General features: G+C 39.6%; 1 long non-coding RNA gene across 4 annotated transcripts; it reads left to right on the top strand.

The window, feature by feature from the left end:
- Window positions 1-1902: 1902 nt before the first annotated feature.
- Window positions 1903-18291, top strand: LOC107795217 (uncharacterized). Of its 4 annotated transcripts, XR_012709669.1 has the most exons (6): window positions 1903-2439; window positions 2921-3077; window positions 14492-14568; window positions 14652-14679; window positions 17068-17135; window positions 18049-18291. It is a non-coding gene; the product is annotated as an uncharacterized LOC107795217 (long non-coding RNA). The 4 variants fall into 4 exon arrangements; XR_012709671.1 differs by lacking the exon at window positions 2921-3077; XR_012709670.1 differs by lacking the exons at window positions 2921-3077; window positions 14492-14568 and having other exon boundaries at window positions 1903-2414.
- Window positions 18292-25082: the final 6791 nt, after the last annotated feature.

The raw sequence follows: 25082 nt of genomic DNA, 5'->3' as shown, positions 1-25082 counted from the left end.
AGAAAATTGGAAGAAGTTTCAGTTGTTAAGCTTACAGAGAAATGTAGTGCTATACTTCAAAAGAAGCTTCCACAAAAACTTGGCGATCCAGGGAGTTTTATAATTCCTTGTACTGTGGGAGGTGCTCACTTTAAAAAGACATTATGTGATTCGGGTGCTTCAATAAATCTAATGTCTTTCTCAATTTTCAGGAAATTAAAACTTAGTGAAATGAAAGATACTGGTGTGTCTCTTTAATTAGCTGATCAAAGTACTAAAAGGCCCAAAGAAATAATTGAAAATGTCCTCGTTAGAGTAGATAAATTTGTACTCCCAGTACTATAAAATCACTGGGACTTGTATTCATCTTTGAAGTGGAATACAAGATAAATTATAGTACTATAAAATCTGTACTCACTACTAAAAGGCCAACTCTATTATTCACTTCAAAGATGAATAAAATTTGTACTCCATCATGGAAATGAACAACATTTTAAGTCACTGCCATGATGGAGCTATAGGAGGACACTACGGAGGAAGAAGGACAACAACTAAAGTACTTGAAGTTGGTTTTTTCTGACCTACTTTGTTCAAAGATGCAAAAAATTTTGTTGCCCCTTGTGACCAATGTCAAAGAACCGGTAACATTTCAAAAAGGGATGAAATATCTCTTAACTCTATTATTGTGTGTGAAATATTTGATGTTTGGGGCATTGACTTCATAGGTCCTTTTACTCTTTCAAATGGTTGCGAATATATTTTAGTTGCTGTTGATTATGTCTCAAAATGGGTAGAAGCAATTGCTACTAAAAAAATGATGCTCGAGTTGTTTGCGATTTTCTTAAGAAAAATATCTTTTCTAGATTTGGAACTTCACGAGTTATCATAAGTGATCAAGGAACTCATTTTATAAATAGACAATTTGCTGCTTTGTTGTCAAGATATGGAGATACTTATAAAATAGGAACTCCATATCATGCTCAAACAAGCGAACAAGTAGAAGTATCCTACAGAGAATTAAAAAGAATTTTAGAAAAAACTGTTGGCTCTTCTCGAAAAGACTGGTCTCTAAAATTAGATGACGCTTTGTGGGCTTACAGAACTGTTTTCAAAACTCCAATAGGCACATCTCCTTATAGACTAGTTTTTGGAAAATCTTGTCATTTACCTATAGAGTTGGAACATAAAGAATATTGGGCTATAAAATTATTAAATTTAAACTTGCCAGTTACCGGGAAAATCATCTACTATAGCTTGATGAGTTAGAAGAGTTTAGACTTACAACATATGAAATACTAATTTGTACAAAGAAAAAACAAAAAAATGACATGACAAGTTCATTCGCCATAAAAGCTTTAAAGTTGGAGATAGTGTTCCGTTATACAATAGTCGATTGAGATTATTTCCAGGAAAGTTTAAGTCACGATGGACTGGACCGTATGTCATAACTGAAGTATCCCCTTATGGTGGTGCTATTGAAATACAACACATGAATGGGGGAAACAAATTCAAAGTGAACGGACATCGTCTGAAACCTTATGCCACCAGAACATTTGACAAACAGGTTTCAACAATCCTTATTGCTTAAACAATAAATATTTTAATTAAGTATATATATATTTTAATTTACTATAAAAATAAAAAAATAAAAAATTCTATTTTTGTATGTTTGCGTAATTTTTAGCAGTTTGCTATGACATAGTTAAAGAAAATAAAAATTAATTAAATAACAAAGGTAAAAAAAAAGATTTTAAAAAAATTGCTCAAAACAAATGAAAGATCACGTTCAGTTGGCAAAGGTTGTTCAGGGGTAAAACTTATCAAAATAACCGCCTAAAAATTGGTTACCGTGGTTTTAACCAAAAAAAAGGGGAATTGTAAATAAATAAGAAGTTTTAACCTCACTTTTATCTCTCCCACAAACCAAACAAACAATTCCACAGTAAAGGAAAACCCTTCCTTTCTCTTGCTTCAGCCCCCATTTTACAGGACATCACCCATCTCTGTAATTTCTCAGCCATGGCTATCACATAAGAAAAAAAAAGAATTTTTGTCTTCTCTTTTTCTTATCTTCAACAAATTTCACTATCTTTACACCTCTTTGTTTCTTCTCTGTTCAATTTTCCAAATACACAAATCAGGTTAGACACTTGATTTTCACTTGAAAAAGAAAAATAATGAATATTGCACAAGTAACTCTTTCAAATAACTCAAATAACTCTAAAAGGGAAATCCTTGACTCGGAATCATGGAGACTAAGAGCAGAAAATCAGAGAGTGGTTGAAGAATATGAGATGTTGCTTTTCCCTTCTGATGGTTTGAAGGCACAAAAAAATTTACAAACAGTCAATGCTTTTGGTTAGAGGTCTTTTGTTCAGTGCCCGGAAGACTAAAATCGAAACATAATTCTGGAGTTCTACAACAATTTTAATCCAGTAAGTTGTACTTCAACCGTGAGAGGTAAAATCATTCGCTTTGATGCTGAATTTATAAATGATATTTTTAACTTGAGAAACACTGATGATAGTGAAACCAAGAAATTTATGGATGATCAAGATGTAGATTTTGTAAGACTTGTGTTGGGCGACTTGTGTCCTAATGGTGTTAAAGTTTACTTGAGAACTGTTGAACGTCCTTTGAGTATTAACTATTCATGTATGCTTGAATTAGCAAGAGCCTGGGGTAGATTCGTTAGTTCTCACTTAATCCCGTAGTTGAATACCTCGAACTACAATATAGAATGAGTTCTTTCGATATATGCGATTATGCATGAATTACCTGTGAATGTGGGGATATTGATTAACAACGGTATGGTTAGTTGTCGGATCAAGTCTGATTATGAATGCTTGTATTTTCCTTCAACTATCACTCGTTTGGTCTCCTTATTTGATGTGGATTTGAGTGATTTACCGAAGACTGAAAATTCTTACTTCATCGGCAGTGACTTTCTCCATAGTTTGAGACCTCCTACTGGTCCAACTCAAGTTGAACATGAATAAATGCTTTTTGATAGTGGAAACGAAGCGGAGAATGAGCCAAAACAACCTTTTAATTCAGAAATTGGAACCACGGCTACCATCCTCGTTCCTGATATTCTGGTTAGTATGCAAGTATTGTTACAAAGGCAGACAGAATTGATGAACAATTGGGAGATTTTCATAAGTGAACAAGTAGTGTGTGAAGCAGTATTGTCACTACATGTTGAACACATCATGAAAGAATTAACAGAAGCTAGAAATACTCATATCTCATATGCAAAACTTTGCAAAATCAATTTGCATATACCTCTCCCATGATCTACACAATGGGAACTATGATGTGCAATATTGCTAACACTATGAGAAGTTCTAATATTCCAAGTTTTTTCCCTCATTTTACTGTTCCAGGTGGTGGTAGCCTTAATGTTACAGGTGAAAATCTCTATCAGGGAACACATGTACTTGTACCAACACCACTTCCCACAACAATGATAGATTTAAACAGGGGAATGTCACAACCCTATACCTAGACTCGGTCGTGATGGCGCCTCTCGTGAAGACAAGGCCAGCCGACACAACACCCAATTTATTTTTAAGCAATTAAAATAATATAATTAAAGTCATTAACATGATTAAATCCCAAAGAAATAGTGAAATAGTACAATTTATGAAATAAACATAGCCCGACATCGGGGTGTCACCAGTCATGAGTCTAACATAGTCTAAGAGTATGAAAGAGTTTATAGAACTATTAAATAATTAGGACAAGGGAAATAAAATAAGAGGGAGAAACACTGGGCTGCGAACGCCGGACAGCTACCTAGTGGACTCCGAATAGCCTGCTGAGCAATCAACCCTCAATGGTGGGACTTGAAGCTACTGAATCTGCACACAGAGTGCAGGGATTAAAGTGAGTACTCCAACTCAGTGAGTAATAACAATAAATGAAGAGTGAGTGATAAGACATCACGTGAAAACACAACAACATGCTATAAAGAAGCAGAGTAAAACCAAATAAACGCAATAAATAGTGAAATCTTATAAAATACCTTGGTTCAAAGTAAGCTTCTTTAAAACACCTTTTCAACAATAAAAAAAGTAAATGAAAAGCAGCTAGGAAAGATAAACACTAAAATCCGCCCCTCGGGCACAATGTCAACAGAATCAGCCCCCCGGGCAATAACATGGAACAACACTAGCCCCTCGGGCTATATCTCATATCACAATGGTAGCCCGATCACATGATAGTCCTCACAACACAGGCCCTCGGCCCTAGTCAGTCAGAAATCTCTAAAAACCACTCGGGCACAGTAAAATATGATGCTCAGCCCAAAATATCATTTAAAGTGTTAAAACAAAGTAAACATGGCTGAGTTATGAAAACAGTATAATTTAGCATGACTGAGTACAAATATAAAATCAAAACAGTGAGGAAATAATAGTAAAAATCGCCTAAGGGTCCAAATAGTTGGCACGAGCCCCAAATATGGCATTCAACCCAAAGCATGATGATGGCAAGCAGTTTTCAATCAAATACACAGTAAAACAGTCATTCGAGATGGACTAATCACAATCCCCAACGGTGCACGTCCCCACGCTCGTCATCTAGCGTGTGTGTCACCTCAATATAGCACAACGATGTGAAATTCAGGGTTTTATACCCTCATGACTCACCTCTATCTGGTCCAAACTCTGGTCCGCGATGCGTTTTCCTCTCGAATCAGCATCTGGATGCTCCAAATCTAACAAAATCAGTGCAAAGCCATCAAAATATGCTAAGGTAACAAAGCCCACTCGAAAAAAATCGAATTACAATACAAATCCCCAAATTGGCCAAACCTGACCCCCGGGACCACGTCTCGAATTCCGATAAAAATTATAGCAATAGACTCCTTATCACTCCCCGAGTTCATTCATATCAAAATCACCAAAATCCAACCACAAATGTTCCCTCAAATCCCTAATTTTAGGTCTCCAATTACAAGCCCTAGTTCTTCAATATTAGGCTTAAATTCCATGATTAATTAGGTGGAAAACACATTAAGATTGAGTATAAAGTCCATAAATCTTACCTCTAAGTGTTCCCCCTTGATTCCCTCTTCAATCCCCTTCAAAAAGCTTCAAAATCGCCCAAAATGGAGGAACTTATGCTCAATATCGCGAAAATGAGCTTTTAAAACATTCTGCCCAGACATTTCAATCCTTCTTCACGAACGCGGTCAACCCCTCGCGTTCGCGAAGCAAAAACTTAGGTTGACCAGAATTTCCTCTTACGCGAACGCGACGACACCCTCGCGAACGCGATGCCTCAATACGCAACCCTTCGCGGACGCGATATCACCCTCGCAAACGCTATGACCAACGAGCTCAACCCTTCATGATCGCGGGACCTCCTTCGCGAATGTGAAGATCAACTTCACAGCCTCCCAGCCTAACCCTTCGTGAATGCGAAGGCCAATTGTCTGCAACACCCAACAACAAATTTCTGCAATCGTTTTCAACATGAAATGGTCCGTTTAACCACACGAAACTCACTTGAGGCCCTCGAGGCCTCAACCAAACATGTCAACATATCCCATAATATCATTCAAACTTGTTCCAACCTTCATAACGCTCAAAACAACATCAAAACACCAAATTCGCATCGGATTCAAGACTAAGAATTCCAAAATCTTCTAAATTCCGCTTTCGATCAAAAAGTCTATCAAACCATATCTGAATGACCTGAAATTTTGCACACACATCCCAAATGACATAGTGGACCAACTGTAACTTCCAGAATTCCATTCCGACCTCTATATCAAAATCTCACGTATCAACCGGAAAATGCCAAAATTCCAATTTCGCCAATTCAAACCTAAATCTACTCTGGACCTCAAAAACACTTTCAGATCACATTCCTATGCCCCAAATCACCTCCCAAAGCTATCCAAACCCTCGAAACTCACATCCAAGCCCTTTAACACATAAGTCAATATCCAGTTGACTTTTCCAACTTAAGCTTACTCAAAAGAGACTAAGTGTCTCAAACCTTACCAAAACCTCTCAGAACCCGAGCCAACTAACCGGTAATACAAAATACAGCTAAACAAGGCAATAAGAAGCAGAAATAGGGGAAACAAAGCTGTAACTCATGAAACGACCGGCCGGGTCGTTACATTCTCCCCCTCTTAAACAAACGTTCGTCCTCGAATAAGTCAAGAAACATACTTGAAGCCTCAATTAGGTGAGGATATCTACTCCGTATCTCCCGCTCAATCTCCCAGGTAGCCTCCCCCACGGGCCGACCTCTCCACTGCACTTTCACTGAAGCTATATCCTTTGATCTCAACTTTCGAACCTGACACTCCAAAATAGCTTCTGATTCCATATCATAAGTCAAATCATCATCTAACTGAACCATACTGAAATCTAGAACATGAGACGGATCTCCAATATACTTCCGGAGCATAGAAACATGAAATACCGGATGCACACTCGACAAGCTGGGTGGCAAAGCAAGTTTATAATTCATCTCCCCAATCCTCCGAAGCACTTCAAAAGGCCCGATGAATCGAGGACTCAATTTCCCTTTCTTTCCAAATCTCATAACACCCTTCATGGGTGAAACCTTCAACAGAACCTTCTCGCCATCCATGTAGGACACATCTCGGACCTTCCTGTCAACATATCTCTTTTTCCTCGACTGCACTATACAAAGCCTCTCCTGAATCACCTTCACCTTCTCCAAAGCATCCTGCACCAAATCACCTCACCCGGCTCAAACCAACCGACTAGAGATCTACACCGCCTCTCATACAAAGCCTCATATGGAGCCATCTGAATACTCGACTGGTAGTTGTTGTTATAAGAAAACTCCGCGAGCAGTAGAAATTGATCCCATGACCCTGCAAAATCAATGACACAAGCACATAACATGTCCTCCAATATCTAAATAGTGCGCTCAGACTGCCTGTCCGTCTGAGGGTGAAAAGTTGTGCTCAACTCAACCTGAGTACACAACTCTCGCTGCACAGACCTCCAAAACTGCAAATTAAACTGAGTGCCCCTATCTGAAATGATGGAAACTGGGACACCATGCAAACGAACAATCTCCCGGATATAGATCTCTGCCAACTGCTCTGAAGAATAGGTAGTACACACAGGAATGAAGTGCGCGGAGTTGGTCAGCCGATCCACAATCACCCAAATAGCATCGAACTTGTTCAAAGTCCGTGGGAGCCCAACTACAAAATCCATGGTGATCCGCTCCCACTTCTACTCTAGAATATCCATCCGCTGAAGCAAGCTACTCGGTCTATGATGCTCATATTTCACCTGCTGACAATTGAAACACCGAGCTACAAATCCCACAATGTCCTTCTTCATTCCCCTCTACCAATAATACTGTCTCAAATCCGTATACATCTTCGCGGCACCCGGATGAATGGAATACTGTGAGCTATGGGCCTCCTCCAGAATCAACTCCTGAAGCCCATCTACATTGGGCACACATATCCGGCCATGCATCCTCAACACCCCAATCATCACCAATGGTCACATCTCTGGCATCATTGTGCTGAACTCTGTCCTTAAGGACAAGAAAATGGGGATCATCATACTGGCACTCTCTGATGCGATCATATAAAGAAGACCGAGAAATCGCACAAGCCAATACCCGACTGGGCTCCGAGATATCTATCCTCACGAACCGATTGGCCAAGGCTTGAACATCAACTGCAAGAGGTCTCTCCCCAACTGGAATATATGCCAAACTCCCCATACTCACCACCTTCATACTCAAGGCATCGGCCACCACATTGGCCTTCCTCGGATGGTACAATATAGTAATATCATAATCCTTTAGCAACTCCAACCATCTCCGCTGCCTCAAATAGAGATCATTTTGCTTGAACAAGTGTTGGATGCTACTATGATTAGTAAACACCTCAGAAGACACACCATACAAATAATGCCTCCAAATCTTCAATGCATGAACAATGGTAGCCAACTCCAAATTATGAACAGGGTAATTCTTCTCATGTGACTTCAACTGGAGAGTATCATAAGCAATAACTCTACCATTCTACATCAACCCACACCCAATACCAACTCTCTAAGCATCACAATACACGGTATATGAACCTGACGCTGACGACAAAACTAATACTGGAGTTGTGGTCAAGGCAGTCTTGAGCTTCTAAACGCTCTCCTCATACTCATCCGACCACCTGAATAGAGCACCCTTTTGAGTCAACTTGGTCAAGGGCGATGCGATAGATGAGAATCCCTGAACAAACCGACGGTAATAACCTGCCAAACTAAGAAAACTGCGAATCTTTGTGGTTGAGGACGGTCTGGGCCAACTTTAAACCGTCTCTATCTTCTTCAAATCAGCCTGAATACCCTCACTGGACACCACGTTCCCCAATAAATCCATTGAACTAAGCCAAAACTCACACTTGGAGAACTTTACATAGAGCTTCTCCTCCCTCAATCTCTGCAACACAATCTCAAATGCTCCGTGTACTCCTCCTGACTATGCAAATATACCAGAATATCATTAATGAAAACTATGACAAATGAGTCGAGATAAGGTCGGAACACGCTATTCATCAAATGCATGAACGCTGCTGGGGCATTGGTCAGCCCATAAGACATCACCAAGAACTCATAATGACCATATCGGGTCTTGAAAGTCGTCTTAAGAATATCCGAGTCCCTGATCTTCAACTGGTGATAACTTGAACGGAGATCAATCTTGGAGAACACCCTCGCTCCCTGAAGATGATCGAATAAATCATCAATGCAAGGCAAAGGATACTTGTTCTTAATTGTTACTTTGTTCAACAGCCTATAATCAATGCATATCCTCATAGTGCCATCCTTCTTCTTAACAAATAGAAGAACCCCAAGGCGACACACTAGGCCGAATGAACCCCTTATCAAGGAGTTCCTGAAGCTGCTCCTTCAACTCCTTCAACTCTGTTGGTGCCATAAGATACATTGGAATAGAAATGGGCTGAGTGCCCGACATTAGGTCAATACCAAAATCAATATCCCTGTCCGGGGGCATGCCCGACAGGTCTACAAAAACATATCAGAAAAATCCCTCATAACTAGAATAGAATCAATACTGGGAGTCTCTGTACTGACATCCCTCACAAAGGCTAAATACGAAAGACAACCCTTCCCAACCATACGCCGGGCCTTCAAGAATAAAATTACCCTACTGGGAACATAATCAGTCAAACCTCGCCACTCAATCTGTGGCACACCCGGTATAGCCAATGTCACTGTCTAGCATGACAGTCCAAAATAGCACGATACAGAGATAGCCAATCTATGCCCAAAATAGCATCGAAATCCACCATATACAAAAACAAAAGATCCACTCGGATCTCCAGACCCCTAATAGTCACCACACATGACCGGTACACAATGTCTACAACAATAGTATCGCCCACCAGAGTAGCATGAACAGGTAAAACAAGAGTCTCACGGGGCATATCCAAATAACGAGCAAAGTATGATGATACATAAGAATAAGTGGAATCGGGATCAAATAATGTAGAGGCATCTCTGTGCAGACTGAGACAATACCTGTAATAATAGTATCGAAAGCATCGGGTCTAGTTGGAAGTACATAGAAATGGGCCCAACCGCCACCTAATCGACCTCCCCCACTAGGGCGACCCCTAGCTGACTAACCTCCAACTTTAGCTGGGTGGGTGGGTGGTGGTAAAGTAATTGGTGCTAAAGTCGATGGCTCACTCCTCTTCTGAGATGAACCCGCAAGATGATGAGGACACTGCCCCCACATATGACCCATCTCTCCACACTCATAGCAACTCACGGGTGTTGGAGACAGGGACTGAAGGGAACCCCTAGCACCGGAATGACTAGCAGATGCACCTGGCATAAAAGAGCCCTAAACTGATAGAGCACAAGACGAACTCTAAGCTAGAAGGGCACTGAGTGATGACTGGCCCTGATGAGAACTGTGAGAACCATGAACCGATGACGCCCCACGATAACCTGGGCGAATTGGCTGAGCATGCCTGAATGGACGGCCTCTGCATGCTGAAACTGACCTCTCGAAGGAGCACCACCATAACTACCAGATCCTCGAGGCTTCTTGGCCTCCCTCTCATCTCGCTCCTGGCGACGAACTGACTCAATCTCACGAGCAATGTCTACAACCTCCTCAAAAGTAGCACCAGACACCCTCTCCCTGGTCATGAGAATATGAAGCTGATATGTAAGGCCATCAACAAACCTCCTAATCCTCTCTCTATCTGTCGGAACCAACCAAATAGCATGACGAAATAACTCTGAGAACCTCATCTCATACTACGTCATGGTCATCTCTCTCTGACGCAACTACTTGAACTGCATATGTAGCTCCTCTCTACGAGACTGCGGTATATACTTCTCCAAAAAGAGAATGGAGAACTACTGCCAGGTAAAGGGTGCTGCACCAACAAGCCTACACCTCTCATAAGCCTCCCACCAAGTGAAAGCGGTTCCAGAAAACTGAAAAGTAGTTAAAGCAACCCTGCTGGTCTCCAGAATACCCGTTGTCGAATCATCCTCTAACACTTGTCCGAAAAACCCTAAGCATCCTCTCCCTCTACACCACTAAAGGTCGGATGAAGTCTATCAAACCTTTCCAACCTATGCTGCTCGTCCTCTAGCATGGTAGGAGCTACATAGTCCTGAGCAGTTATAACCGGCTAGGTTGGATGTGCCCCCGGTGTCTGAAGTACCTGCATGACCTGCTCAGGTGTGCAAGCGGTGGGAGTCTAAGTGCCTTCCCCGGCCTGAGAAGTAGATACAGATATAGTAACTGAGACCGCCTGAGCTAAGCCAGTGCATGCTGATAGAATCTGAGCCAAGGACTCTTGAAGACCCAGAATCACAATGGGCACAGATGGTGATTGAGCTGGTGCTGCTGGAGCATCCACAACTAGGACCTGATCCTGAACTGGGGCAGCTAGTGGATCTGCAGGTTCTACCCTAGCTACTATGCGGACCATACCCTTACCCCTACCATGACCACTACTGCATCCTCGGCCTTTAGTTGCCACAACTGGTGGTCATCCATCCTGACCGGTAGCGCGTGTCCTCACCATCTGTGAGAGAATAGAATAACAAAAGTTAAGTACTTGGATCAAAAGATTCACACGACAAGAATTTCATGAGCATGAAGTTTTTCCTAAAGGGTCTGCAGTCTCTCGAGGATGCATACAGACGTCTCCGTACTGATCCGCGAGACTCTACTAAACCTGCTCATGACTCGTGAGACCTATGTAACCTAGGCTCTGATACCAACTTGTCACGACCCTAAACCCAGACCCGGCCTCGATGGCGCCTCTCGTGAAGACAAGGCCAGCCGACACAACACCCAATTCATTTTTAAGCAATTAAAATAACATAATTTAAGTCATTAACATGACTAAATCCCAAAGAAACATTGAAATAGTACAATTTGTGGAATAAATACAGCCCTACATCGGGGTGTCACCATTCATGAGCATCTAATATAGTCTAAGAGTATGAAAGAGTTTATACAATCTATTATATAACTAGGATAAGGGAAATAAAATAGGAGAGAGAAACATTGGGTTGTGAACGTCGGGCAACTACCTAGTGACCTCCGAATAGCCTACTGAGCAATCAACCCTCATTGGCGGGACCTGAAGCTCCGGAATCTGCACACAAGGTGCAGGGAATAAAGTGAGTACTCCAACTCAGTGAGTAATAACAATAAATGAAGTCTGAGCGATAAGAAATCACGTGAAAACACAATAGCATGCTATAAAGAAGCAGAATAAAACCAAATAAACGCAATAAAACAGTGAAATCTTATAGAACACCTTGGTTTAGAGTAAGCTTCTTTAAAACACATTTTCAACAATTTAACAAGTAAATGAAAAGCAACTAGGAAAGATAAACATATAAAATCTGCCCCTCGGTCATAATGTCAACAGAATCAGCCCCTCGGGCAATAACATGGAACAACATTAGCCCCTCGGACTATATCTCATATCACAATGAATACCCGCGCTCACTAGGAGTGTATAGACTCCGGGAGGGGCCCCTTATGGCCCACACACAATATCAAGCCATCTCGTGGCATAAAATAGGCTATCGGCCTCATATAAAACCACCTTGTGGCGTACAACTCAGGCCCTCGGCCTCATAATCATAATCAGTACAACATTGCTGCAGCGTGTAGCCCGATCCCATAATAGTCCTCACAACACAGGCCCTTGGCGCTACTCAGTCAGAAATCTCTAAAAACCACTCGGGAACAGTAAAATATGATGCTCAGCCCAAAATATCATTTAAAGGGTTAAAACAAAGTAAATATGGCTGAGTTATGAAAACAGTATAATTTAGCATGACTGAGTACAAATATAAAATTAAAATAGTGAGTAAAAATCCTAAGTGTCCAAATAGTTGGCACGGTAAAACAGTCATTCGGGATGGACTAAGTCACAATCCCCAATGGTGTACGACCCCACGCTCGTCATCTAGCGTGTGTGTCACCTCAATATAGCATAACGATGTGAAATCTGGGGTTTTATACCCTCATGACAACATTTACAATCATTACTCACCTCTATCCGGACCAAACTCTAGCCCGCGATGCTTTTGCCTCTTGAATTGGCCTCTGAATGCTCCAAATCTAACCAAAATCAGTGCAAAATTATCAAAATATGCTAAGGGAATAAAGCCCACTCGAATGAAATCAAATTACAACACATATCCCGAAATTGGCCAAACCCGACCCCCAGGCCCACGTCTCGGATTCCGATAAAAACTACATCAATAGACTCCTTATCACTCACCGAGTTCATTCATATCAAAACCACCAAAATTCAACCACAAATAATCCCTCAAATACCTAATTTTAGGTCTCCAATTACAAGCCCTAGTTATTTAATATTAGGCTTAAATTCCATGATTAATTAGATATAAAACACATTAGGATTGAGTATAAAGTCCATAAATCTTACCTCCAAGTGTTCCCCCTTGATTCCCTCTTCAAACCCCTTCAAAAAGCTTTAAAATCGCCCAAAAATGGAGGAACTTATGCTCAAAATCGCAGAAATGAGCTTTTAAAATATTCTGCCTAGACATTTCAATCCTTTTTCGCGAACGCGGTCAACCACCCGCGTTCGCGAAGCACAAACTTAGGTTGACCAGAATTTGCTCTTACGCAAACGTGATGACACCCTCGCGAACGCGATGCCTCAGTACTCAACCCTTCGCGGACGCGGTATCACCCTCTTGAACGTGATGACCAATGAGCTAAACCCTTCGCGATCGCGGGACCTCCTTCGCAAATGTGAAGGCCAACTTCACAGCCTCCCAGCCTAACCCTTCGCAAACACGAGGACCTACTCACAAACGCGAAGGCCAATTGTCTATAACACCCGACAACAGAATTTTGAAATCTTTTTCAACATGAAATGGTCCGTTTAACCACCCAAAATTCACCCGAGGCCCTCGGGGCCTCAACCAAACATACCAATATATCCCATAACATCATTCAAACTTTTTCCAACCTTTGAAACACTCAAAACAATATCAAAACACCAAATTCGCATCGGATTCAAGCCTAAGAATTCTAAAATCTTCTAAATTCCGCTTTCGATCAAAAGGTCTACCAAACCACATCCAAATGACCTTAAATTTTGCAAACACATCCCAAATGACACAACGGACCTACTGCAACTTCCGGAATTCCATTCTAGCCTCTATATCAAAATCTCACCTATCAACCGGAAAACGCCAAAAATCCAATTTCGCCAATTCAAGCCTAAATCTACTCCGGACCTCCAAAATACTTTCAGATCACACTCCTAAGTCCCAAAGCACCTCCCAAAGCTATCCAAACCATTGAAACTCACATCCGATCCCTTTAACACATAAGTAATTATCCGGTTGACTTTTCTAACTTAAGCTTACTCAAAAGAGACTAAGTGTCTCAAACCTTACCAAAACCTCTCTGAACCCAATCCAACTAACCTAGTAACACAAAATACAGCTGAACAATGCACTAAAAAGCAGAAATAAAAAAAATAGAGTGGTAACTCATGAAACGACCGGCCGGGTCGTTACAGGGAAGTGGAACTACACCAAGGCCGATGACATTTAGCAGTCAGCCCTTTTCTGTTTTCTCTAATATGGAATCTAACCATGGATTTGCCAGAACTAGAGGTTTGTCAGTTCCTATTCAACAAGAAAATGGCTTTGAAGTCAATACATACCTTGATCTCTTTCAAGGTAATGGTCTTGAAAATTAAGAACGAAACAACAAATTATTCATTCAGGAGAATGAACGGTTTAGGTATGGGAGATGGTAATTTTCTGGCTATCTTTTCTCTATAATAATTTTGGAGCTGTTGACTAGCTTCTCTTACTTGTTTGGAGAAACCCGTTGGTGGATGTTTGTGTTTTTGTTCACTGGAAGAAGAAGTTTTTTTCTTTTTCAACAAAACCTTAGAAAAAAAAACTTTCTTCTTTAATGCTTTTTGTTGCAGATAGAATGGAGTGCTTTGGAATGCTGATAAGTGTAGCTTTTTTGTATGTAAATAGGTCATGAAATGGCAGATCTAAGGTTGATAGTTTGGTTCTATAGCAACAGGTTCTAAATTTTTGTTGTATTAGTCATGAGATTAACCTGTTGATTTATGTTTTCAGGTTAGTATGAAGAAGAAGGTTGCAACAGGTAACATAATTTTGATAGCTATGGTAATAACTTGTACATAATCTAACCTGTTGGTTCTAATGAAACCTTGAATGTATGTTTAATGTAAGCTATTTTAGTACTTGGAACATTTACAACTAAAATGTCTTATTTTCTTATCTTTCGTTATTTTAGTACTTTTTTTTTGAAAAACAAAATAACTTGGACATTGTGAGTTAAAGCAAGAAACGTTAAAAATAGTATTGTCATTAACTTTATGCCATTGTAGTACCAGAAAGTTGTACTTCCAAGCCAAAAAACATAAAATGAAAAAAAAACTTTTGTACACTTTTGTTTAAACTAAAAAGGGGAAAGAAAAGAACTTTCAGAATAATTTGCACATGAATAAGCTTTGCTCATTTCTTGGCAACATATCTGAATATTTCAGGTCCATAGAACATTGAAGACTTCTATTTTTATGCCTCCATTTTTGTTGATGTAAGTTTTCTACTGTAATGAAACTTTGACTATTTAGATAAAATCAAGGTATGCTCAAATCAATATATTCGATAACTAGAACTTGCTTCTATTGTTAGTCAAGGCGAAATCCTAGAAAAGTGCTGATTTTGGAAAATGAATTAGGCGATCTTTGGATCGATTCAACCTTTCTTTATAACTACCAAATGAAATTTATCCTTAGTATCCCATTTTGAGCCTAAATATCCTTTTTGTTCATCTTTACCTTATAACATCAAGCCTACTTGTACACATATGTATACAAATTTTGTTATCACATATATAAAAAATAAAAAAATAAAAAAATAAATCCATTTCTTCATTGTCTTGCCTCATGTTTAATGGATGACGATTTGTGAATTGGTGTATGTGAAGTCTCTAGAGAAATAAAGAGGGCAGAGATGTGATGATCCGGCCAGTCGTCTCATGAGTTACCACTTTGTTTCCCCCATTTCTGCTTCTTTATGTTTTGTTCATCTGTGTTTTGTGGTATCGGGTTGGTCGGATCGATTCCGAAATGATTTTGGTAAGGTTTGAGACACTTAGTCTCTTTTAAGGAAGTTTAAGTTGGAAAACTCAACCAGATGTTGACTTCTATGTTTGAGGGCTCGGATGTGAGTTCCGGTGGTTTGGTTATCTTCAGGAGGTGATTTGGGACTTAGGAGTATGATTGGAATGAGTTTTGGAGGTTCGGAGTAGATTTAGGCTTGAATTGGCGAAGTGGATATTTTGGCGATTTTTGGTTGGCAGGTGGGATTTTGATATATTTGTCGGAATGGAATTCCGAGAGTTGCAGTAGTTACGCTATGTTATTTGGGATGTGTGTGCAAAATTTCAGGTCATTCGGACGTGGTTTGGTTGGTTTTTTTTATCAAAAGCGGAATTCGGAAGATTTTAAAAAGTTAGGCTTGAATCCGATGTGTTTTGGTGATTTGATGTTGTTTGAGGTATTTTGAAGATTGGAACAAGTTTGGATAAGGTATTGGGATATGTTTGTGCCTTTGGTTGAGGTCCCCGGGGCCTCGGGTGAGTTTCGGGTGGTCAACCGGATCATTTTGAAGTTAAGAAAGTTGCAAAAATTGCAGGTTCAGTAGTTGTAGGTATTTACTCTTCGCGTTCGCGAGTGGACCCTCGCATTCACGAAGGGTCAGCTGAGGGAGGTGGAAAATTATCCTTCATGATCGTGAGGCAGGTTACGCATTCGCGAAGGGCTACGAAATTGTGCATCGCTTTCGCGGGCGTGTAGTCGCGTTCGCATAGAAGGAATTGAGAGGCTGAGCTTCAGTGGAATTAACCTATCGCGTTCGCGATGGATGGAACGCATTTGTGAAGGTTCGTCTGGGTAAAGCATCACGTTCGCGAGGGTCTTGTCACGTTCGCGTAAGAGGATTTTGGTCAAAGTTATTTTTGTGCTTCACGAACGCGAGGCTTTGACCGCGTTCGCGAATAAGGATTTTCAGGCCTGGGCAGAAGTTTACAAGGTCGTCTTGTCTGCGAATGTGAAGTTTATTTCCTCCATAGTTGGTTGTTTTTGGAGCTTTTTGAAAGAGATTGAAGAGGGATTCAAGGGGAATCACTTGGAGGTAAGATTCTTGGAATTAAAACTCGATTATTTTGTGAATTCCACCTAGAAAATCATGGAAATTAATCAAAAACTTGAAGAACTAGGGCTTGGAAATTTAGACCTTTAATTGAGGATTTGAAAGACCATTTGGGGTCGGATTTGAGAACTTTTGATATGTATGAACTCGTGGGAAGATAATGAATCTATTGATGCAAAAATTATTGAATTTCGAGATATGGGCCCGGGGGTCGGGTTTTGGTAATTTCGGGATTTGTGTCATTTACTAATTGTTTTCGCTTGGGCTTTATTTCCTTAGCCTATTTTAACGTCCTTTTTCTGATTTTGGATAGATTCGATGCGAGTGGAGGCCAATTCGAGGGGCAAAGGCGTCGCGAGCTAGAGATTTGACTGGTTCGAGGTGAGTAATGATTGTAAATGATGTTCTGAGGGTTTGAAACCCCGGATTGCACATCGTAGTGCTATATTAAGGTGAGGCACATGCTCGATGACGAGTGTGGGGTCGTGCACTATTGGGAATTGTGACTTGGTCCGTCCCGGTTGATGATTTTACAGTGTATTTGATTCAAAACTATTTGCTATCATTATTATTTGGGTTAAATGCCATATTTGGGCCTAGTGCCAACTATTTGAACCCTTTACCGCTTTCTATTGATATTTCCTCACTATTTTGACTTTATACTTGAACTCAGTCATGTTATTTTCCACTATTTTCATACTCAGCCATGTTTACTCAGTTTTAAGACTTAAATAATATTTTAAATGATGTTTGGGCTGAGAAACACTGTTTTACTATTGCCCGATGCACTTGTGAGTAAGGCCGAGGGCCTATGCTGTGAGAAAAAATTTGATATTGATTATGAGGCCAAGGGCCTGAGATGTATACGCCATGAGGTGGCTTGATATTGCGCTTGGGCCGTAAGGGGCCCCTCTATGAGTCTGTACCCATTATGATGTGAGATTGAGCCCGAGGGGCTGGTATTGTGATATGAGATTTGAGCCCGAGGGGCTGGTACTATTCTGAGATTATGCCCGAGGGGCGAATTTGTTGATATTATGCCCGAGGGGCGAGTCTTTATGTGTTTACTTTTCATAATTGACTGTCAATTACCTACTTAATCATTGGAAAAAGGCTTTTCATAAAACTACATTTGAGATAAAGAATTTTACCTATCTTTCACTGATTTACTAGTTTTACGGCTTCATTATACAATGCTTTGTGCGTTACGTGATTTCTTGCTTTCAGTCTTTATTTATATTTGTTACTCACTGAGTTGGAGTACACACTTTACTCCCTGCATCCTTATGTGCAGATTCAGGCATTGTGGATCCTGCTAGTGCAAGTTGAGAGCTCCGGGCAGATATCGGAGTCCATGAGGTAGCTGTTTGACGTCTGCAGTCCCGTGTTTCTCCTTTCTATCTCTTTCCAAACATTTGTACTAGCTTATAGACTTAGCAGACTTGTATTATAACTTGTAGATGTTCATGACTAGTGACACCCCAGTTAGGGCTGTGTTGGGTTGTTCTTCTGCGTATTTATGATATTAATGGCTATATTGGATTATTTTATCATGTTTAGACTATTTCTTAATGCTTAACTGCTAAAAATTGGAAAATGGGAAGTGTCGGCTGGCCTTGTCTTCACTAGAGGCGTCATCACGACTGGGTTCGGTTTTGGGGTCGTGACAAGTGGGCTATACAAATTTAAAATCCTCATATCAACACCAATTCTCGAACAAAGTCATCTATGTTTGAAAATCAAGCCACCAAAAAGAAGAAGAAGAAAAAGAAGTCACTTCATATATATTTTTTGTATCCTACCAGCCCAAAGCCTAATATTATAAGCTAATAAAAGTCCTAAAAGATTCTAAAGCCAGCATTGATCTACATTAGTGGCGATTGACAAGAAAGGCAAGCCTATGGTTTATTGTAAATAACTGATTTAGTGTTCTTGTTTTTTTTTTCTGAAACTCAAAGATGTCTAACAGTGATACTTGCAGAGTAAAAGTGAAGATACAAAGCAAGTTCCACAAAGTTCAAAAGGTTTGAAATTTCAGGTGGAATCATTAACTGTTGCAAAGTTGTGAATGCGTGTGTGTGTGTGTGTGTATATATATATATATATATATATATTTCCTCGAGGACGAGTCAAAGTTCAAGTTGGGAGAATTTGATAGGTGCATTTTACTTGATATTTAAACATATAATTTCTTTGTAAAAACACAAAAACTATCATATTTCTTCCATACTTTTGTCTAAATTATGCAGGAAAAGTTAAAGAAGGATTGGTCCGAGAACGAGAAGATTACAGAGGAAAAAGTAGAAAAACAGACAGGCTAAATTAAAGTAAAATTTGGTGCTAAAGAAAGACATTGTATAAAGTGATCTTCCATGACAAAGGACAACCGACCCACAACCGGCTACAACAAACTATAACCGATCCATAACTAACCTACAATAGAAGATCATAACCAAGCACAACAAGGCTACAATCAGCCATGACAAGTTCATATCCAAGAGTGTATTGAAAAGTTTTTCATGGCTAAACTATAAAAAAAGGCATCAATCGTGAAATCTAGGGGGAGCGAAAAAGAAATATTAGAAGTGTAATATTGAGTAGTAAGCTTTCCCTTTCTCTTTGTTCTTTAGTTTCGCTTCTTTTTCATCTTTTAGCCATTACTCTGGCTTCATTTCTAGTTCCGAATAAATTGTAGTATTGGAAATTACTCTAGTTCCTATTTTTAATTAAATAGGGAGAATTATTTTGTTGAATATTTCTTTCTATTTTCTTATTTAATGGGCAAGAATATTTCCGTTGTTAGTACTAACTCCATTATGGAGTAACGTTTCTTGTGTTGGGAGAATGACGGATCTTAATATTTTTATATAATAGTAGATATTATTCCTCAATTTCACATACTTGAGCGGAAGCTTTTCATTTAAATTTTATCTGCTTTATAGTTAGGTGTTATTTAATTTGTTAACATCTATCTATTTCGTACTATATATTAACTTCTTATTAATTCTGTAATCAAAATAGGCGGGAGAATTAATATAGTTATTTTTTGTATTAATAGATGTTAACTTTTATTTAGTGACATCTAACTCTTATCATTACCAAAAAAAAGACATCTAACTCTTATATGTTAAAATTGGCTCTACACTTATTTCTAATCGAATGAGGCGAATATTGTAGTAATCAGTTATAACAAGTAGGGTAACAGAAAGAGACCTACTAAAAAGAGCATGTTTTAGTTCAAGTATATATTTATGGTTATTTAATATTACCAATTTAATGATTAATTCGTATAACCGAGAGGAGTACAATTAATTGTTCAACAATAGTAATAATATATGAATGTAATCATCAGAGGCATTTATACATTTATGAGAAATAGAAATTGAAGAATAAATATATCTACTGTATAGTAAAAATATTAAGTGAAGTCAGGATCCCAACACCTTTTTATTATATTTGAAAACAAAAATTCTATTGCTCTATTCATGTATTTTTAGTAGTTAAATCGCAACTCAACTCTTTCTGATTTTCTCAAATAATAATTAAAACAAGAAACGTCTGAAGAATATATAAACCAATCTCTGTGGGTTCGACATCTTTCTATATTATAATTTGATAGAGTACGAGTTTAATTTTTACACATGTCAGACACTCGTCATGGATCTAAATGTGAATGTGGGCCCTATATCAGGCTGTATGGACTCATTTAAGCTTAGTGTTGCTTACGGAGGAATCTTCGGGCCTGGATGTTATTTCATCGTCGGCTATTTCATGTAATACTATATTGTGCCTTGTGAGTTGTGAAACGGTTTGATAAATTTCATATGTGTTAAAGTTCCGTGTAGCGATGGTGTTATGTGAGCAGGATGGCTCTCGAGATTCAGATCATATATTGCACCTTAGTTGTGCTTGAGCTTTGTAGCGTATGACGTTGTCGGTCCTTCCAGGGATGATATTATGCACTGTGCGTGCTTGTGTCCAATATTTGGATATATCATGAAACTAGGTCAGCCGACTGTTACGATCCCGATTTGCCCTCCATGAATTATCATGACGGCACCTAGTCTCTACGACTAGGTAAGCCTAATAATGCGGAAAATAAACTAATTTGCGGAAGAAAACGAATAAAAAATCGAAATAGTGAAATAAAATAGCGTTACAGACTACCGCTCGGCATACACAATATCAACTCTAAAAAACTAATACATTTCCCAAAACTTGGAATCTCATGAACAGAAGCCTTTGAATATCTACCAGTATCTAACTCCAGAATATCTAGTAAGGAAAGAAAAATACAGAAGGGCTAATACTTAAAAGGGAGAGTAGAAAGGGACTCTTCGGTCTGCGGACGCGGCAGATATACCTTGGAGTCTCTACAAATGCCTCGTCTCAAGTGTGATAAGTCTGCATGGAGGTACCTAAATCTGCATATAAAAAACATGTACAAAAAGGGTATGAGTACACTACAACGGTACTCAGTAAGTGCCAAGCCTAACCTCAAGGTCAAGGCCCTACTGAGATTAAATAAAATATATGGTGTGACAGTATAATATAAATCAGTACAGTTGAAAGATAACGATACTAATTAAAACAGGGTAATAAAGATAACTACAACTGAAACAGAGGCAAAAACAATCACAAGGAATACCACTCTTCAGTAAGCAACTAACCGGGGATCTCTCAGTATCCCGAGGATCTCTTAGTACCCTCAACATGTGCCAGGGATCTCTTGGTATCCCGAGGATCTCTTGGTACCCTCAATATATGCTAGGGATCTCTTGGTATCCTCAATATATGTGCTAGGGATCTCTCGGTATCCCACACCTCAGCTCAAATCATAAATGCGTACAGGGGATCTCCCGGGATGTCGTCTCGTAGTCCCAAAGTAAAAACACACAGCAACAACACAAAGAACACTCAACTAAGCTCAATTTTGTACCAAGTAAAACAGGTAATTCTAACCTAACATGCTTCACATAATACAATCAAGGCAGTTTAAGCAATGAAGCAATTAAGTCAACTAAACATGTTTTTCTAAGTTAGCAACAGGTTAAAATTTCAAGTAGAGTAAGCAGGAAAGGAAAGCACAATTAAAGCTACTTTAGTAAAAATAGGTTATTCAACAATTAGCACAAATACGCACTCGTTACCTCATGTACAAGGCATATCAATTACCATAATACCAAATCCTAAGGGGAATGTCCCCAATACAAGGTTAGGCAAGCCACTTACCTCGAACCAACTCAAATCAATCCGAAACCACGCACTTGCCACGAGTACTCGACTCCAAATAGCCCAAATCTATTCAATTCAATTTCATAATGTAAATAACACTTCGAGTAACTGATTCTACAAATAAATTCTAAGCTAATACGCGAAATTAGGTAAAATGACCAAAATGCCCCTCGAGGCCACATCTCAGAATCGGGTAAAATTTATATTTCCAGAATCCTCACACTCTCACGAGTTCGGTCATAAAAAAGTACAAAAATCGGATTTCAAATGGTCCCTCAAATCATCACTCAAAGATCTCTAATTAATCAAGTCCTAACCCCCAAATTACCACTGATTTTCCTTAAATTTTCATGCTTATAATGATAAAAACCACCTCAATAATGAGTTCAGGGACCCAAGACCTTACCCCAATGAATTCCTCTGAAAATCTCTCTTGAAAATGCTCCCCAAGGCTTCTTCCCGTTTGAAAAGAGATGAAAATAGCTCGAATTCACGAAGGCTAGTATTTATATGTTTCTACCTAGATAATCCACTTTTGCGGTCATAGGACCGCACCTGTGGTCCCGCTTTTGCAGAACAAGGGTCGCATCTGCGACAATTCATTAAACTCAGCCTTCCGCACCTGCGACTCCCCATACGCAGATGCGGTACCGCTTCTGCGGTAAATCTCCCGCTTCTACGGCTCCTGCTGTTCCTCCGCATTTCCGCTTCTGTGATGAAAATTCTGCTTCAGCAATGAAAATGCCGCTTCTGCGACCCAACCGCAGGTGCGGTTATGACAGAAGATCAGCAGCTGAAGCTGCTCAAACAAGTCCCAATTCTTCCGACAAACTTCTGAAACCATCCCGAGGCCCCCGGGACCTCAAACAAAAATACAAAAAGTCTAATACCACTGTCCAAACATATACCAATCCTTAAAACACCTAAAATAACATCAAAACGACGATTCAACCGCGGATTCAAGCCTAAGAACTCCAAAACTCTAAAAATACGCTTTCGATCAAAATGTCTATCAAACCTCCTCCGAATGACTTGAAATTTTGTACACACGTCACATTCAACACTATGGAACTACTCCAACTTCCGGAATTCTATTTCGACCGTCGGATCAAAATCTCACTATAAGACCAGAAACTTCAAAATTCGACTTTCGGCATTTCAAGCCTAAATTAGCTACGGACCTCCAAAACACAATCCGAACACACCCCTAAGCCCGAAATCACCCAACGGAGCTATCGGAACCATCAGAATTCCATTCTAATATTGTCTTCACACTGTTCCGACTACGGTCAAATTTCCAACACTTAAGCTCTCATTTAAGGACTAAGTGTCCCAAAACTCTCCGAAACTCAAAATTGAACATCCCGGCAAATTAAAATAGCAGAAATAAATACGGGGAAAACAATTAATAGGGTATCGGGGCATTATTTCTTAAGATGACCAGCCGGGTCGTCACACTGGTACAACTCCCAAAATAACCATTTATCAATAATAATCATGTTTAAGCCTTTAATTTAAACAATTGTTTCATAGTATAAGTCTAAATAAATAATGCAGAAAATATACAAGCTCGACATTGGGTGTAACAAGTCATGAGCATTTACTAAGGTCTGAATGCAAAGGTAAAGTCTAAAAGTGTACTAAATACAGTCTAACAAAAACAAAAGGGAGAAAAGCAGTGTTGCGAACGTCGGGCAACTACCTTGCTAAACTTCGATGAATTGCCTCCGAGCAATTAACACTCGCTACCAAGTTCAAAAATACTTGAATCTGCACATAAGGTGCAGAGAGTAATGTGATTACTCCAACTTAGTGAGTAATAAAGGTAAATGAAAGTTGAGCAATACGAAAGCATGTAAATCACGTCAAAACGTTACAACAAATACAGGTTATTTCCAACACAACACAAAAATCATTTACTTCGTAAATCATGCTCAGTTTCGGTGAAAACCTTTTAAAAATAATTTTCAATAGTTTCAAACGAGTGATAAAACAGTGAGTAAACATGACAGACACATAATCATCCCTTCGGCAAAACATGTACCAGAAACTGCCCCTCAAGCATAGTATCAACAGAACCAGCCACTCGGACTACCTCAGAACCATTCGTAATCAGCCCCTCAGGCATAACATAAATCAAGAACTGCCCCTCAGGCAATAACATGGAACAACCTCATCCCCTCGGGCTATATCACATAACACACTGGGTACCCGTGCTCACTAGAGGTGTACAGACTCCGGGAGGGGCCCCTTACGGGCCAAGCGCAATAACAAGCCATCTCATGGAATAATTAATATATCACTCACTCAGGGTACCCGCGCTCACTGGGGGTGTACTCTGGGAGGGGCACCTTAGGCCCAGGCGTAATATCAATTCATCTCGTGGCATAATCAATAGGCTCTTGGCCTCATATCAACGAGCCATCTCGTGGCGTACATTCTCAGGCCCTCGGCCTCATAATCATAAATCAATGTATTACTGTTGTGGTATGCATCCCGACCCAAAAGTATCCTCACAACACAGGCCCTCAGCCTTACTCAGTCAAAAATCACTAAAAGCCACTTGGTCATAGTAAAATATGATGCTCAGCCCAAAATATCATTTAAAGTATTAAAACAGAGTAAACATGGCTGAGTTATGAAAACAGTATAATATAGCATGACTGAGTACAAATATAAAATCAAAACAGTGAGGAAATAGCAATAAAAATTCCCTAAAGGTCCAAATAGTTGGCACGAGGCCCAAATATGGCATTCAGCCCAAAACATGATGATAACAAATAGTTTTCAATCAAATACACGGTAAAACAGTCATTTGGGATGGACTAAGTCTCAATCCTCAACGGTGCACGACACCACTCTCATCATCTATCGTGTGTGTCACATCAATATAGCACAATGATGTGAAATCTGGGGTTTCATACCCTCAAGATAACAATTACAATCATTACTCACCTCAATCTAGTCCAAACTCTAGCCCGCGATGCCTTTGCCTCTCGAATCTGTCTCCAAGTGCTCTGAATCTAAACAAAATCAGATTCATACCATCAAAATATGCTAAAGGAACAAAGCTCACTCGAAAATATCCAATTT

The sequence above is a fragment of the Nicotiana tabacum genome, chromosome 5 (genome assembly GCF_000715075.1).
Source record: "Nicotiana tabacum cultivar K326 chromosome 5, ASM71507v2, whole genome shotgun sequence".
NCBI lineage: Eukaryota > Viridiplantae > Streptophyta > Magnoliopsida > Solanales > Solanaceae > Nicotiana > Nicotiana tabacum.
The sequence above is the reverse complement of the archived record's forward strand: the minus strand, read 5'-3'. Positions and strand labels throughout refer to the sequence as shown.